Source organism: Nicotiana attenuata, unplaced genomic scaffold (assembly GCF_001879085.1).
Source record: "Nicotiana attenuata strain UT unplaced genomic scaffold, NIATTr2, whole genome shotgun sequence".
Classification (NCBI taxonomy): Eukaryota; Viridiplantae; Streptophyta; class Magnoliopsida; order Solanales; family Solanaceae; genus Nicotiana; species Nicotiana attenuata.
The window spans coordinates 466848-481643 of NW_017670452.1; positions in this window are offsets into that span (position 1 = coordinate 466848).

Consider the following 14796-nt stretch of genomic DNA (forward strand, 5'->3'; position numbering starts at 1 on the left):
CCTTTGTGCCTCTTTCGTGCCATAATACCTGCAACAAGACAGGGCAACTATCAAATACATCCTAAACTGGGCCATGCGAATGGTTACTCAGACTTCGCCACCCGCTGGCACTAAACAGTTATCATTGGCCAACAATGCCAAAACACCCTATTGCTAAGTGGCCCCAATTAGCCAACCCATACTACGATTACTTCACACCCCCATCAACATGTCAACCTCTCCTACTATACCATACCCAATCTTTCATCAGTGAAATATTTCAACCACCACCACCACAACCAATTACAATGAGCACAAAGTGCTCCAAGAATTACAACAATTCCAAATTTTCGGCCATATAGTCCCAACCACCACACTTTGCCCTAAAAGTTATAGTTAGGTCTCAAAAATATTACAAAACCCTCCCCACAAGTTAATCATCATGAAACCTAATATCTAAGCATCCACCATGGCTAAAATAATCAAATAAAAGGAGAAAACAAAGAAAAAGATACAATTTATATATTACAACAAAATCTAGGGTTAAGAAACTAATTTACACTAACTATTTGAAGAAAAGAGAAGAGAATAGAAGAAAGCTTACCTTGTAGATGAGATGAGAGAGTTGAAGAAGGAGAATTTTGGTGAAGAATGGGGGTTAGGGCTTGGGGAAGAAGAAGAAGAGTGGGAAATTGTGGAAAGAATATGGAGAGAAAGGGGTTTGGGTCGTGGGTTTTAGTGGGAAATAAGGGGTTGGGTGTTTGAATAAAGGTAATTAAAGGGGGGGGGGGAAGAAATTAGAAGAAAGGAAAAAAAAATTTCAGTAACATACCTGACTGGCCCGTTTATGTACCACCGCGGTCCTATCGCGGTCACGCTTGGACCGCGGTGGGAAAACTTCAGAGAGCCTCTTTCACCGCGGTCTCACCGCGGCCACGCTTGGACCACGGTGGGAAAACTTCAGAGAGCCTCTTCCACCGCGGTCACGCTTGGACCGCGGTAGAGGCATTTTTCTGGTACTCTTTTTTTTTATTTTTTTATATATATATACAGTTATACATTACACTTACAACAATTCGTGGGTTGCCTCCCACGCAGCGCCTGATTTAACGTCGCAGCATGACGCAAACAGTGGAGTTCCTACTCCTCGTTTTCGTATTGGGGTTCTTTGAAATGTGACACCACTGTATCCCCTTTTTCGTCAGCTGATCCAAGGTAGTGTTTCAACCTTTGTCCATTGACGGAGAATTTGTTCGTCCCGTCTTTTGATTCAATCTCCACAGCTCCACTAGCAAACATTTGCACCACTCGGAATGGCCCTGACCATCGGGATTTCAACTTACCCGGAAACAATCTCAACCTTGAGTTGTACAATAACACCATATCACCGGGTTTGAAGTCTCTGTCCACGATGTGCTTATCATGCATTTTCTTCATCCGTTCCTTGTAAAGCCTCGTGCTCTCAAAGGCTTGATCCAAAATTCCTCTAGCTCGTGCAGCTCCGTTAGTCGATTTTGTCCGGCTGCTTCGGGATCCATGTTTAATTGTTTTAATGCCCACCAAGCACGGTGTTCTAACTCCACAGGCAGATGACAGGCCTTTCCAAACACCAACTTGTATGGTGACATACCTATTGGCGTTTTGAATGCAGTTCTGTAGGCCCAGAGTGCGTCGTCCAGCTTCTTTGCCCAATCCGTTCGGGTTGCATTCACAGTTTTCGTTAATACACTCTTAATCTCCCTGTTGGACACTTCAACTTGCCCACTAGTCTGCGGATGGTAGGGCGTAGCCACTTTGTGGTGCACATCATATTTAGCTAGCAATTTCTCGAAGGCTCTATTGCAGAAGTGAGTGCCTCCGTCACTGATGATCGCCCTTGGTATCCCAAACCAGGTGAATATGTGCTTCTTCAAGAATACGACCACTACTCGTGCATCATTGGTGGGCAAGGCTGCAGCTTCCACCCATTTAGACACATAATCCACTGCCACAAGTATGTACTTATTACCGAATGAGCTGACGAAGGGACCCATGAAGTCTATCCTCCACACGTCAAACACCTCAACTTCTTGGATTGGTTTCATTGGCATCTCATGGCGACGGGAAATGTTTCCCGTCCTTTGGCATTCATTGCAGCCCTTTACCCAGAGGTGTGCATATCTAAATACAGTTGGCTAGAAGAATCCGGCCTCCAGCACCTTCGCAGTTGTTCTGACCCCTCCAAAATGTCCTCCATATGCTGAAGCGTGACAAGTGATAAGTTAGGATTTTAACATGATTATACCCCTACTTGCTATTGCTTTTGTTATGAATCGCCACAAAACGATCCCAAAATGCTTACAAGTTGCGCTTGATTGCAGGTTTGAGCGACAAGATGACAAATGTCAAAGATCGGCTCAAAACGGAGTGAAACCTGCCAAGTGTCAAAGACCAATTGAAGTAGGGAACAAGAAGACCTAGCGCGGACCGCACTGTTTTGCCACGCGACCGCACTAGGAGATTCAGAGACTGGTTCAATCAAGGGCATCCTGCGCGGTCCGCGCTCCTTTTTACGCGGTCCGCGTAGATGAGATTCAGAGAGATGGTGTTTTTGCCAAAGTACTGCCACGCGACCGCGCTCCATTTATACGCGGTCCGCGCCTGTCCTGAAACGCGGCCGCGCTACATTTCTGGGCGGTCCGCGGTCCCAACTTCAGAGAACAGAGTTCAAGAGTCCAAGAGCCAACGCGGTCGCGCTCCCTTTTTGCGAGGTCCGCGCCTACCCCGCAGTGGCATTTTTGTCCAGATTTTCTAGCTCGGTATAAATAGATCTTTTTAACATTTTTAGGGTATGTTTTTAGCTGCTGAACAAGGGCTGCACTCGTGAGAAGTATTTTGTAGCCTATTTTGGCAATTTTACTCTTGAATATTATAGATTTTAAGTAGTAATCAATTATTATGTTCATTTCATCATCTATTTCTACTGTTTCTTTTTTAATTATGTCTAGCTAAACCCATTAGCTAGGGTTGTGGCTCAACCCTAGTGTGGGTAGTTAATAGGTGTTGCATCCTAGGGTGAGATTGAGATTGAGATTGGGTATTTGTTATTTGGGTTGATTTTGTGTTTCAATCTAGAATTTGTGGTTGCAAACATGAATTCAAGCTTAGTGGGTCTAACTCTTCTTGAGAAAGAGAGTCATATGACCCTAAAAGTTAACCCAACAAGGAATTGGGATGGACCCATGAGAATGTTAGTCCCAATTAACGGGTTAAACCTCGAAAGAGTAATTACCTTACTTGAGCCCTAGTTGCCCGGTCTAATTGGCCTACCCAATTGGTCTCGAGAGAGTCAATTGGGCAAAATCGTTCTCTCTACCGAGAGGTGTGAGAATGAGTGCAATTGTGTAACGGCTATAGCACTAAACCCAGATTTATCAATCTCCCCTTAGTAGCTTCTTACCGTTAGCTAGCCACCTAGGTAGTGTCACAATCCTAGTGCCTTTTTCCTATATTAAGCACAACTTAGCAATATTCCTTTAGCATAATTCAGCTTTAATCTTTAGATTACAATAGTAGTTTTAAATATAAAAATCCCCAAAAATGTTAGGAGTGCAATTAGAAGTACAAACGCAATTCTAAACTAAACAGGCAATACAACTCCATTCCAAGCTCCCTGTGGAAATTCGACCCCGATCCACTATTCGGGTATTAGTTACTGCTACCCACTCTTCCTGCCATTGTGTAGTGTTGAGACGGCTGCGATCAACTTTTTGGCGTCGTTGCCGGGGAGCTTACGGTGTTGACTATCAGTTTAGTTAGTTTTGTGTTTTGCTTCTCTTTCCTTCTTGTTTACTAATTCTATTTGTGTCAACCATTCAGGTACTATGGCTCTCAATGCATACGACCCTCTTGGCAACGTGAACGCGGGGGAGGAGGTAGAGGATCTTAAGCCCGAAGAGGTTATACCACCTCAAGTTCCACGTAGAGGCCGTCCGGCCAACGCAAATGACAATAATCCTATTCCATACCCTCCTCCGCCACCGCCAAGAGCAGTCCCAAGAGTTCTTCCTAATCAAGGGTACGCGAGTGCCATCGTTCCTCCCCGAATCCGGGCGGGGAACTTTCAAATCACAAATGTCATGTTGACCTTGCTCGAGCAAAGGGGATGTTTTACGGGCACCTCCAACCAAAATGCATACAAGCACTTGAAGGGGTTCGTAGATACTTGCTGGGGCAGCAAACAAACAAACGTGTCAGAGGATGCGTTGCGATTGAGGCTTTTCCCGTTTTCTCTTTGGGGCAAAGCGTTGGACTGGTTAGAAAGGTTACCAAATCATTCTATCACCACATGGGATGAATTGGCGGACAAATTTATTGCCAAGTTCTTTTCTCCAACTCATATGGCGGCTCTTCGGGGTGAGATTCTAGCTTTCAAGCAAATGCCAACGGAACCATTGCACGAGATCTGGGAGTGATATAGAACAATGGTGAAGGAGTGCCCTAACAACGACATGACTGAGGCGATNAATTAGAAGAAATAAAAATAAAAAAAAAAAATTCAGTTACTTACCTGACTGGGCCCGTCGCTGGGCTACCGTGGTCCTACCGCGGTCACGCTTACCGCGGTGGGAAAACTTCAGAGAGCCTCTTCCACCGCGGTCTCACCGCGGTCACGCTTGGACCGCGGTGGAGGCATTTTTCTGGTACTTTTTTTTTGTTTATATATATATAGTCATACATTACACTTACAACAATTCGTGGGTTGCCTCCCACGCAGCGCCTGATTTAACGTCGCGGCACGACGCAAATAGTGGAGTTCCTACTCCTCGTTTTCGTATTGGGGTTCTTTGAAATGTGACACCACTGTATCCCCTTTTTCATCAGCTGATCCAAGGTAGTGTTTCAACCTTTGTCCATTGACGGGGAATTTGTTTGTTCCGTCTTTTGATTCAATCTCCACAACTCCACTAGCAAACATTTGCACCACTCGGAATGGCCCTGACCATCAGGATTTCAACTTACCCGAAAACAATCTCAACCTTGAGTTGTACAATAACACCATATCACCGGGTTTGAAGTCTCTATCCACGATGTGCTTATCATGCATTTTCTTCATCCGTTCCTTGTAAAGCCTCATGCTCTCAAAGTCTTGATACCGAAATTCCTCTAGCTCGTGCAGCTTCGTTAGTCGATTTTGTCCGGCTGCATCGGGATCCATGTTTAATTGTTTTAATGCCCACCAAGCACGGTGTTCTAAATCCACAGGTAGATGACAGGCCTTTCCAAACACCAACTTGTATGGTGACATACCTATTGGCGTTTTGAATGCAGTTCTATAGGCCCAGAGTGCGTCGTCCAGCTTCTTTGCCCAATCCGTTCGGGTTGCATTCACAGTTTTCGTTAATACACTCTTAGTCTCCCTGTTGGACACTTCAACTTGTCCACTAGTCTGCGGATGGTAGGGCGTAGCCATTTTGTGGTGCACATCATATTTAGCCAGCAATTTCTTGAAGTCTCTATTGCAGAAGTGAGTGCCTCCATCGCTGATGATCGCCCTCGGTATCCCAAACCGGGTGAATATGTGCTTCTTCAGGAATTCGACCACCACTCGTGCATCATTGGTGGGAAAGGTCGCAGCTTCCACCCATTTAGACACATAATCCACCGCCACAAGTATGTACGTATTACCAAATGAGCTGACAAAGGGACCAATGAAGTCTATCCCCCACACGTCAAACACCTCTACTTCTTGAATTGGTTTCATTGGCATCTCATGGTGACAGGAAATATTTCCCGTCCTTTGGCATTCATTGCAGCCCTTTACCCAGAGGTGTGCATCTCTAAATACAGTTGGCCAGAAGAATCCGGCCTCCAGCACCTTCGCAGCTGTTCTGACCCCTCCAAAATGTCCTCCATATGCTGAAGCGTGACAAGCCTGCAAAATTGAAGATTGTTCTATCTCGGGGACACACCTCCGGATAATGTTATCAACGCAAATTCTAAACAGATGAGGTTCATCCCAATAATACATGCGACTATCACGGAAAAACTTTTTCTTTTGGACAGAAGAAAGGTCATCAGGAACAATACCACAAGCTAGGTAGTTTGCAAAATCTGCATACCATGGCGCATCCTCAAGACTGGCTGCGAGCAGCTGCTCGTCTGGAAAGGTTTCCAGAATTTTTTCGACCTCGACTGATTTTTCAGCTCCTTCAAGTCGTGAAAGATGATCAACGACTTGATTTTCTATGCCCTTACGATCACGGATTTCGAGGTCGAATTCTTGCAACAACAACACCCAACGAATCAGGCGCGGCTTAGACTCCTTTTTCTCAATGAGGTACTTGAGAGCTGCATGGTCAGTATATACAATTACCTTGGAACCAATCAGATATGATCGGAACTTGTCAAAAGCAAACACGACTGCCAACATCTCCTTCTCCGTCACTGTGTAATTGAGCTGTGCATCGCTTAGCGTTCTGCTTGCATAGTAAATCGGGTGCATCAGCTTGTCTTTTCTCTGCCCCAAGACTGCTCCTATAGCATAGTCGCTGGCATCACACATCAGCTCAAATGGTTGCTCCCAGTCGGGCGCGACCATGATGGGTGCAGTGGTCAACTTCTTCTTCAGTTCCTCAAATGCCAACCTGCAATCATTAGAAAATACAAAGGGGTGATCCTTTTCAAGGAGTTTGCATAATGGGTTAGAAATTTTGGAAAAGTCTTTTATGAACGCCGGTAGAACCCGGCGTGACCAAGGAAACTTCTCACCGCCTTTATTGAAGTGGGTGGTGGTAACTTCTCAATCACATCAACCTTAACATGGTCGACCTCAATACCTTTTCTGGACACTCGATGTCCCAAGACTATCCCCTCTCGTACCATGAAATGGCACTTCTCCCAGTTTAGTACCAGGTTTGTCTCCACACATCTTTTGAGCACTCTGCTTAAGTTGTGAAGACAGTCTTCGAATGAATCTCCCACCACGGAGAAATCATCCATAAAGACCTCCATAATGTCCTCCACCATATCTGTAAAGATGGCTAACATGCACCGTTGAAAAGTCGCAGGTGCATCACAAAGCCCAAAGGGCATTCTTCGAAAGGCAAAGATGCCATACGGACAGGTGAAGGATGTTTTCTCTCTATCTTCGGGGGCTATTGAAATCTGATTGTACCCCGAATATCCATCTAGGAAACAAAAGTGTGATCTACCAGCCAGCCTGTCCAACATTTGATCAATGAAGGGTAAGGGAAAGTTGTCCTTGCGGGTGGCGGTGTTTAATTTCTGGTAATCCATGCAGATTCGCCACCCTGTGACTGTACGAGTTGAGATCAACTCATTGTTGTCGTTTTTCACAACAGTCATACCCCCCTTTTTCGGGACACACTGGACAGGGCCGACCCAATTACTATCCGAGATGGGGAAAATAATTCCCGCATCTAACCATTTGATCACCTCTTTCTTTACAACTTCTTTCATGTTAGGGTTCAGCCTTCGCTGGTGTTCCCTGGAAGGTTTGTGCCCTTCTTCCAGGAGAATCTTATGCATGCAGAAAGCTGGGCTGATACCCTTTATATCTGCCATGGTCCAACCAATGGCCGTCTTGTTATCCTTTAGTACCTGCAAAAGCTGCTCTACCTGCACATCTAGCAGACAGGATGATATAATAACAGGTAAAGTCGAATCAGTGCCTAGAAATGCATACCTGAGATGATCTGGGAGTGGTTTCAGCTCCAACTTGGGTGGTTCCTCTATTGATGGCTTGGCTGGAGGAGTGACCCTTTTCTCCAGCTCCAGGGACTCGAACTGAGGTTCCCTTGACCAAAATCCTCGGCCTTCCAATGCCATTACCCATTCAGCTAACCCCTCGCCATCCATTTCGTCTAAGTTTGTCAAGCATGCCTCCAATGGGTCCCCCACAGTCAGGGCCCTATCATCCTCTTGCAGAATTACATCAACTGCTTCCACTAGAGAGCAATTTGCATATTCGCTGGGTCTCCTCATTGATTGTTGAACGTTGAATATGACTTCTTCATCATTCAATCTCATTTTAAGCTCCCCAGTTTCACAATCTATCAGTGCTCTCCCGGTGGCTAAAAATGGTCTCCCCAAAATAAGGGGTATCTCCTCATCCACCTGACAGTCCAGAATCACAAAGTCTGCAGGGAACACGAACTTCCCCACTTGCACCAGCACATCGTTAAGAATACCTGTAGGTCTTTTCACAGTGCGATCAGCCAGCTGGAGTAGCATCGAAGTCGGCCTGGCCCTGCCGATGCCCAATTTGGTGTATATAGCCAGCGGCATCAAATTTATGCTGGCTCCCAAATCACATAATGCCTTTGCAAAGGCATAACTCCCAATGGTGCACGGAATAGTGAAGCTACCTGGATCGGACATCTTTTGGGCTATCGGTTTTGCCACCACTGCGCTGCAGGTTTGTGTTAGAGTTACGGTGGATAGATCTTGAAAATCAAACTTCTTTGACATTAAATCTTTCATTATTTTGGCATAACCGGGCATCTTCCTCAAGGCATCCATCAATGGAATATTCAACTGGATTTGACGCAGCATCTCCATAAACTTTTTGTATTGGTCTGCCTTCTTTTGCTTGACCAGTCTCTGAGGGAAGGGTGCAGGTATTACTCTTTGGGCAGTACTTGCTGGTTTCTCTTTGTTAGGAGTGTCTAGCACAAGAGGTGCCACCTGTTCTGCAACTTGCTCGGTCTCCTTTTCTTTGCCTTTACCCTCCTGACTCTGCTCAACCACTACTTCAGTGAGTTCCGCTGGCTGTTCTTCCTCTAATAGCACTGCAGTAGCTGGTGTAGTGTTCTTGCTGGCCTGTGCAATTTCCTGTTCTCGATCTAAATCTCTACCATTCCTTAAACTGACTGCCATCAGCTGATTCGGGTTTTGCTCCTTAGGATTAAGTTTGTGTCTGCAGGTGAAGTTCCTGGAGTGCGGTTGTTCAATGCCATGGACAGCTGACCCAGCTGTGTTTCAATATTCTTGATGGCTGAATCATGGACTGCCAATTTTTCCTGCACTTTGTTATTTGTCCCAATAAGTTGTTGAAGCATACCTCTAATTTCCACCATGTTGTTGTCTTGCTGCTGAGGGGGTGGTTGATAAGCCAATTGTTGCTGATTCTGCTGTGGATAACCCTGTGGTTTCTGATAAGGTACGGGCACTAATTGATTTTGAGGGTGCATACCCCCAGGCTGCTGCATATTAGGCCTGTACTGCTGATTATGTGGTGGTCTCCACTGTTGTGCTCCTTGTCTCTGGCCCCCATAATTGTTGACATAGTTCATATCTTCCCGGACCCCTTGGTTTTCGCCTTCTCCTCTGCATGAACAAACATATGACTAATTAATACATGGTGTACATAATCCTCCATTCGTTGTATCAACAATGTGCACCTGTTTTGTACCCATCTCATCAATCTTCTTTGTTAGTAAGCTCATCTGGGTTAGGAGTGTGGCCATGTTTTCTTCCTGCGAATTGTTGGGATCCAATGGAACGGAATGTATTATGGGTGCTAGTGTTGCACCTCTAGTCATCCACCCCGCATTTTTTGACATCTTGTCTAAGAGAATTTTACACTCGGTAAATGTTTTGCTTAAGAACGCACCTCCAACTGAAGCATCCACATTAGCCTTCAAGTTGTCAGTTAGACCCATGTAGAATCTCTAGCCAAGAATCTGATCCGGAATGCCATGATGAGGACACTTCACAAGCATCCCTTTAAATCTCTCCCAAGTTTCCTGCAAGGACTCCGTGGACTGCTGCCTAAACTGTAATATGGCATCAATTTGCTCTGCAATCTTGTTAGGTGGGTAAAACTTGTTCAAGAACTGCTTGACTAATTCCTCCCAAGTGGTGCTAGAGTTGATCGAGAGCGAATTTAACCAAGTCTGAGCTGCCCCGGTTACTGAAAATGGGAATAGGAGCAACTTGATAGCTTCAGGAGTCACATTCGGCTGCCTTTGGGTCATGCAAATTGACAGGAAATTTTTCAAGTGTTGTTGTGGTCTTCAATGCTTGACCCGGAGAACAATCCCTTATTTTGCAGCAGATACAGCATGTTGTTGGTGATTTGGAATGTCTCCGCTTGAATTGCAGGCACAGCTATAGCAGTGGCCAGATTGTCAGCTGTAGGCTGTGCCCAGTCATAAAGTGCAGCCTTTGGCACAAAAGGTGCCACTCCCCTGACTTCCAGGTCAACTTGCTCATTCCTGTTGTTTCTGTTGGCGTTATTCACGTCACCCATATCAAATTCGGGTTGGTTCGTTGGTTGAGTTTGTTGAAGTCCTTTGTTGGCACGGTTCAATGCCCTGAATATTTCTCGGGGTCTGAGAGTCCTTCTATTAGTTCTCCAGTCCTCGAAGAATTTCTAGGCATACACCTGCTTCCCACAAGATTTCAACCGTTAGAATTTCAAAGTAAAAATTGGTAAAGAGAAAACGGATTACACTTGGAATCTTTGTATTTCTTTCAATTGTAATTGATAACACCATTAGTTCCCCGGCAACGGCGCCAAAATTTGATCACACTCAACTAAGTCTCACAAAAGACTATGCGGGCGTTGCAAATATAATCCGAGTATTATTGCCAGAGTCGAACCACAGGGAACTAACCTATCAATCACTACTGTCAGATTTACTAAATTCACACAATCTGTTTTCCCAAACTTTTCGATTCATAATGGTTGATTTTCTAACAACTAAGATTGAAAGTAATTAACAGCTAGAAATTAACTAAACTTGATGTGTAAACAGTAGAAATAAAGTCTAAGGCAATGGTTTCCACCGCTGGTACTTTCCCTGGTTTTCTATGTCCTATAACTATGATTTAGCTATCTCTAACAATCATGAACTCTCCATATATCATAATTCTTTCTCAAGTAATTATAATAATCTACTAGACGCACTTTCTCAAGCTACGCTAGCTACTTGCACAATACGGTTCACTTAGATTGCACCCGGGTTTTCGTTATCTCTAATCCAACCCCTAAACCGTCGGTTATGACTCTCGTCTATACTCCTGGAGTGATGTTGTTCATACAATCCCCTAAATATGCACTCTCTCTCAAGAAGATACATAATAAATAGGAACGGATAATTGAGGGCCCTTTCAACTATTCCACAATCAAAACATAGATGAACAATTAGAGATTAACAATCAAATCTAATTATATTGATAACACAACCAAGTTATTCCCAACGGGTTCCACCAAAACCTTAGATTAAGGTTTTTAGCTACTCATGACAATGGGTAAATCAAATACTAAAAGATTCATAATCATAAATTGCAAGAAAATAAAGAAGAATAGAAATAATGATGTTTTGGGTGATCTCTCACACTTTTTTTTCTTGCCAAAGTACTCTCTAATAATGTTACATGCCTCCTTTGGGCGAGTTCTAGTGTTTAAATAGGATTTTGGGCTAAGAATTCCGGAATTTGCACTTCAGTCCCTTAAGTTTCCGTCGCCTGCCGCGGTCCTACCGCGCCCACGCTGGGACCGCGGCCAAATGGCCTCTCTGAATCTCCTCTGACAGCTCACCGCGGTCCTACCGCGCCCACGCTGGGACCGCGGCAGTTCACCTCCAGGCCTCGTTTGTGTATTTCAAATGGTTCACTCGACGACTTTGATGCAATTGGCTTCTTTTTCTTCCATAAATGATACAAAACCACTCCATAGCCTTCTTCTAATGTATATAACCTGAAAAACATGAAAAGCACTAATAAGAGCATTTTGCTATCACTTTTACAATAAAAACTCTACAAGAAAGTGATTCTTTTGGGGCTTAATCATAGTTCAATTCACCTATTATCATCGACCTATCTTTCTTCTTCACAAATAACAAGGGCGCACCCCAGGGTGAGACACTAGATGTAATGAAGCCCTTGTTAAGCAAATCTTGCAACTGCTCCTTCAATTCCTTAAACTCTGGCAGGGTCATACGGTATGGCAGAATAGAAATAGGCTGAGTGCCCAAAACCAAATCAATACGGAAGTCGATGTCCCTATCGGGTGGCATCCCTGGCAGGTCTGCAGGAAATACCTCTGGAAACTCTCGGACAACTACCATAGAATCCATGGAAGGAATCTCCGCACTAGAATCGCGGACATAAACCAAAAAAACTAGACACCCCTTCTCGATCATACGCCGAGCCTTCATATAAGAGATAACCTTGCTGGTGGAATGACCAGGAGTACCTCTCCACTTTAATCAAGGCGACCCCGGCAAGGCTAAGGTCACCGTCTTGGCGTTGATAATCCAATATAGCGTGAAAGGTGCCATACCCAAAATAACATCAAATTCTACTATATCGAGAAGTAAAAGGTCCACAGTAGTCTCAAGACTCCCAATGGTAACCATACACAAACGATAAACGCGGTCTACTACAATAGCATCTCCCACAGGTGTGGACACAATCACGGGGGCACTCAGAGAATCACGGGGCACAACCAAATATGAAGCAAAATAGGAGGACACATAGGAATAAGTAGAACCCGGATCAAATAAACTGAAGAATCTCTACTACAAACTGAAACAGTACCTGTGATAACGACGTTAGAAGACTCAGCCTCAGGCTTGGCTGGAAAAGCATAACATCGGGGCTGGGGCCTACCACTCTGAACTGCGTCTCTAGGACGGGCCCTAGCTGGCTGGCCTCCACCTATAGGAGCTTGACCTCCACCTCTAATGGCCTGACTACCACCTCTGGCTACCTGATCCTACCTCTAGCTGGCTGAGCAGGCGGTGAAGAACCCGGTGCCGGGACCATGGCACGAGAACAGTGATGCTGAGAACTACTCGATGCACGAGGGCAAAATCTAGCAATGTGCCTCGGATAACCATAAGTATAATAGGACCTCGGCTGTTGCGACTGCAGACCTTGAAACTGAGCCTGTCGACTCGAGTAACCACCCTGAAAGCTCTAGAGCGGAGGTGCACTAATAGGAGCTGGTGGTGCACTGTAAGCTAGCTGGTTGGAATAATGCGTAGAAGGGCCACGACCACCTGAAGCACTATGGGATGCCTGGAGTGCTGAATGAAATGGCTTGGGAGGATAGCCTCTACCGAAAGTACCCCAGCCTCTAGATGAGGCTCCACTAAATCCACCAGAGTGACGAGGCCTCTTGTCAAACCCCTGACCACTCTCCTGAGCTAGAACCATCTCGACTCGCTTGGCAATATTGGCAGCCGTCCGAAAAGAAATCTCACTCCCAGTCTCCTTAGCCATCTGCAATCTGATAGGCTGAGCAAGTCCCTCAATAAAACGAGTCTCATACTGAGTGACAGTCATACTGCCCTGCTGGAGACGCTCGAACTGCCTGCGATAGTCCTCTCTCAGGGTGACAGAAAGGAACTTCTCAAGGAATATCTGAGAGAATTGGTCCCAATTAAAAGCAGGCGACCCAGCTAGTCTGGTCAATACAAAATCATTCCACCACCTCTTGGCGGAACCTGTCATCTGAAACACAGCAAAATCGACCCCATTGGTCTCCATTATCCCTGTTCTGTAGCACCTCATGGCAGCGGTCAAGATAATCCTGTGGGGCCTCAGAAGGTAGACCACTGTAGTGAACTGGAAAGAGCGTGGTAAACTTGTCCAACCTCAATAAACTTTCTGAAGACATAACTGATCCACTACCGGCCTGTGCCGCAACAACCGACTGTACCATTCCGACTAGCTGAGCTGCTGGAGTTTGATACTGGGGAACCATCTGCTCCGGAGTGCGAGTAGCAGAAGTTTGTGCTCCTCCTCCAGTCCGAGAGACGGCTGGTGCCACGAGAAATATGCCGGTTTGGGCCACACTCTACATAAGGCCCACCAAACGGACCAAGGCATCCTGAAGCACTGGGGTGGCAATGAACCCCTCTAGGACCTGAGCTGGTCCTACTGGAACAGTCTGGGCTGGAGCCTCCTCATCAAACTCTACCTGAGGCTCCGCCGCTGCTGCTCGGGCTCTAGGCTGAGTCCTGCCCTTGCGTCGACCTCTAGCACGGCGTCGGCCTCGACCTCAGCCCCTCGTAGGAGCTGCCATTGGGGGCTCTTGCTGATGCTCAACTGAGGATGCGGTACGTGTTCTCGCCATCTGCGAGAGAACAAGATTAGACGAGTTCAATTAGCAATGAGAAAACAAAAATCACATGACTAAAGAGAATAGAAGTGACATTCTTCCTAAACTCCATGGCCTCTGGAAGATGAGTACAGACGTCTCCGTTCTCCAGACTCTACTAAGCCTACTCGTGAATTGTGAGACCTAGGAAGCCTAGTGCTCTGATAGCAACTTATCACGACTCGGAATTCCCACCGTCGGGACCGTGATGGCGCCTAACATTCCACTTGCTAGGCAAGCCGACGTTAGAGAATTATTAAGCCAATCCTTATCCAATTCAGTATATAACAGCAAATAAGCTAAAATGAAATACATCAAGTGCGGAATAATATAAAAACTTCAATATTTACTACCACCCGGATCTGGAGTCATAATTCACGAACTTCTAGGATTTACTACAAATAAAAGTCTGAAAGAAATACAACCGTTTGAATGAAAGAAACACTAAAAACAGAAAAGGTAGATGTGGACTTCAAGGTCTGCGAACACCAACAAATCTACCTTCAGTCTCTGATGAACCTGTCCGAGCTGCTACGCCTCTCGATCCGCTGGGACAAATACCAAAATCTGCACAGGAAGTGCAGAGTGCAGTATCAGTACAACCGACCCCATGTACTGGTAAGTGTCGAGTCTAACCTCGGTGAAGTAATGACGAGGCTATGACCAGACAACTACAAATAAACCTGTGTAATTTAACAGTA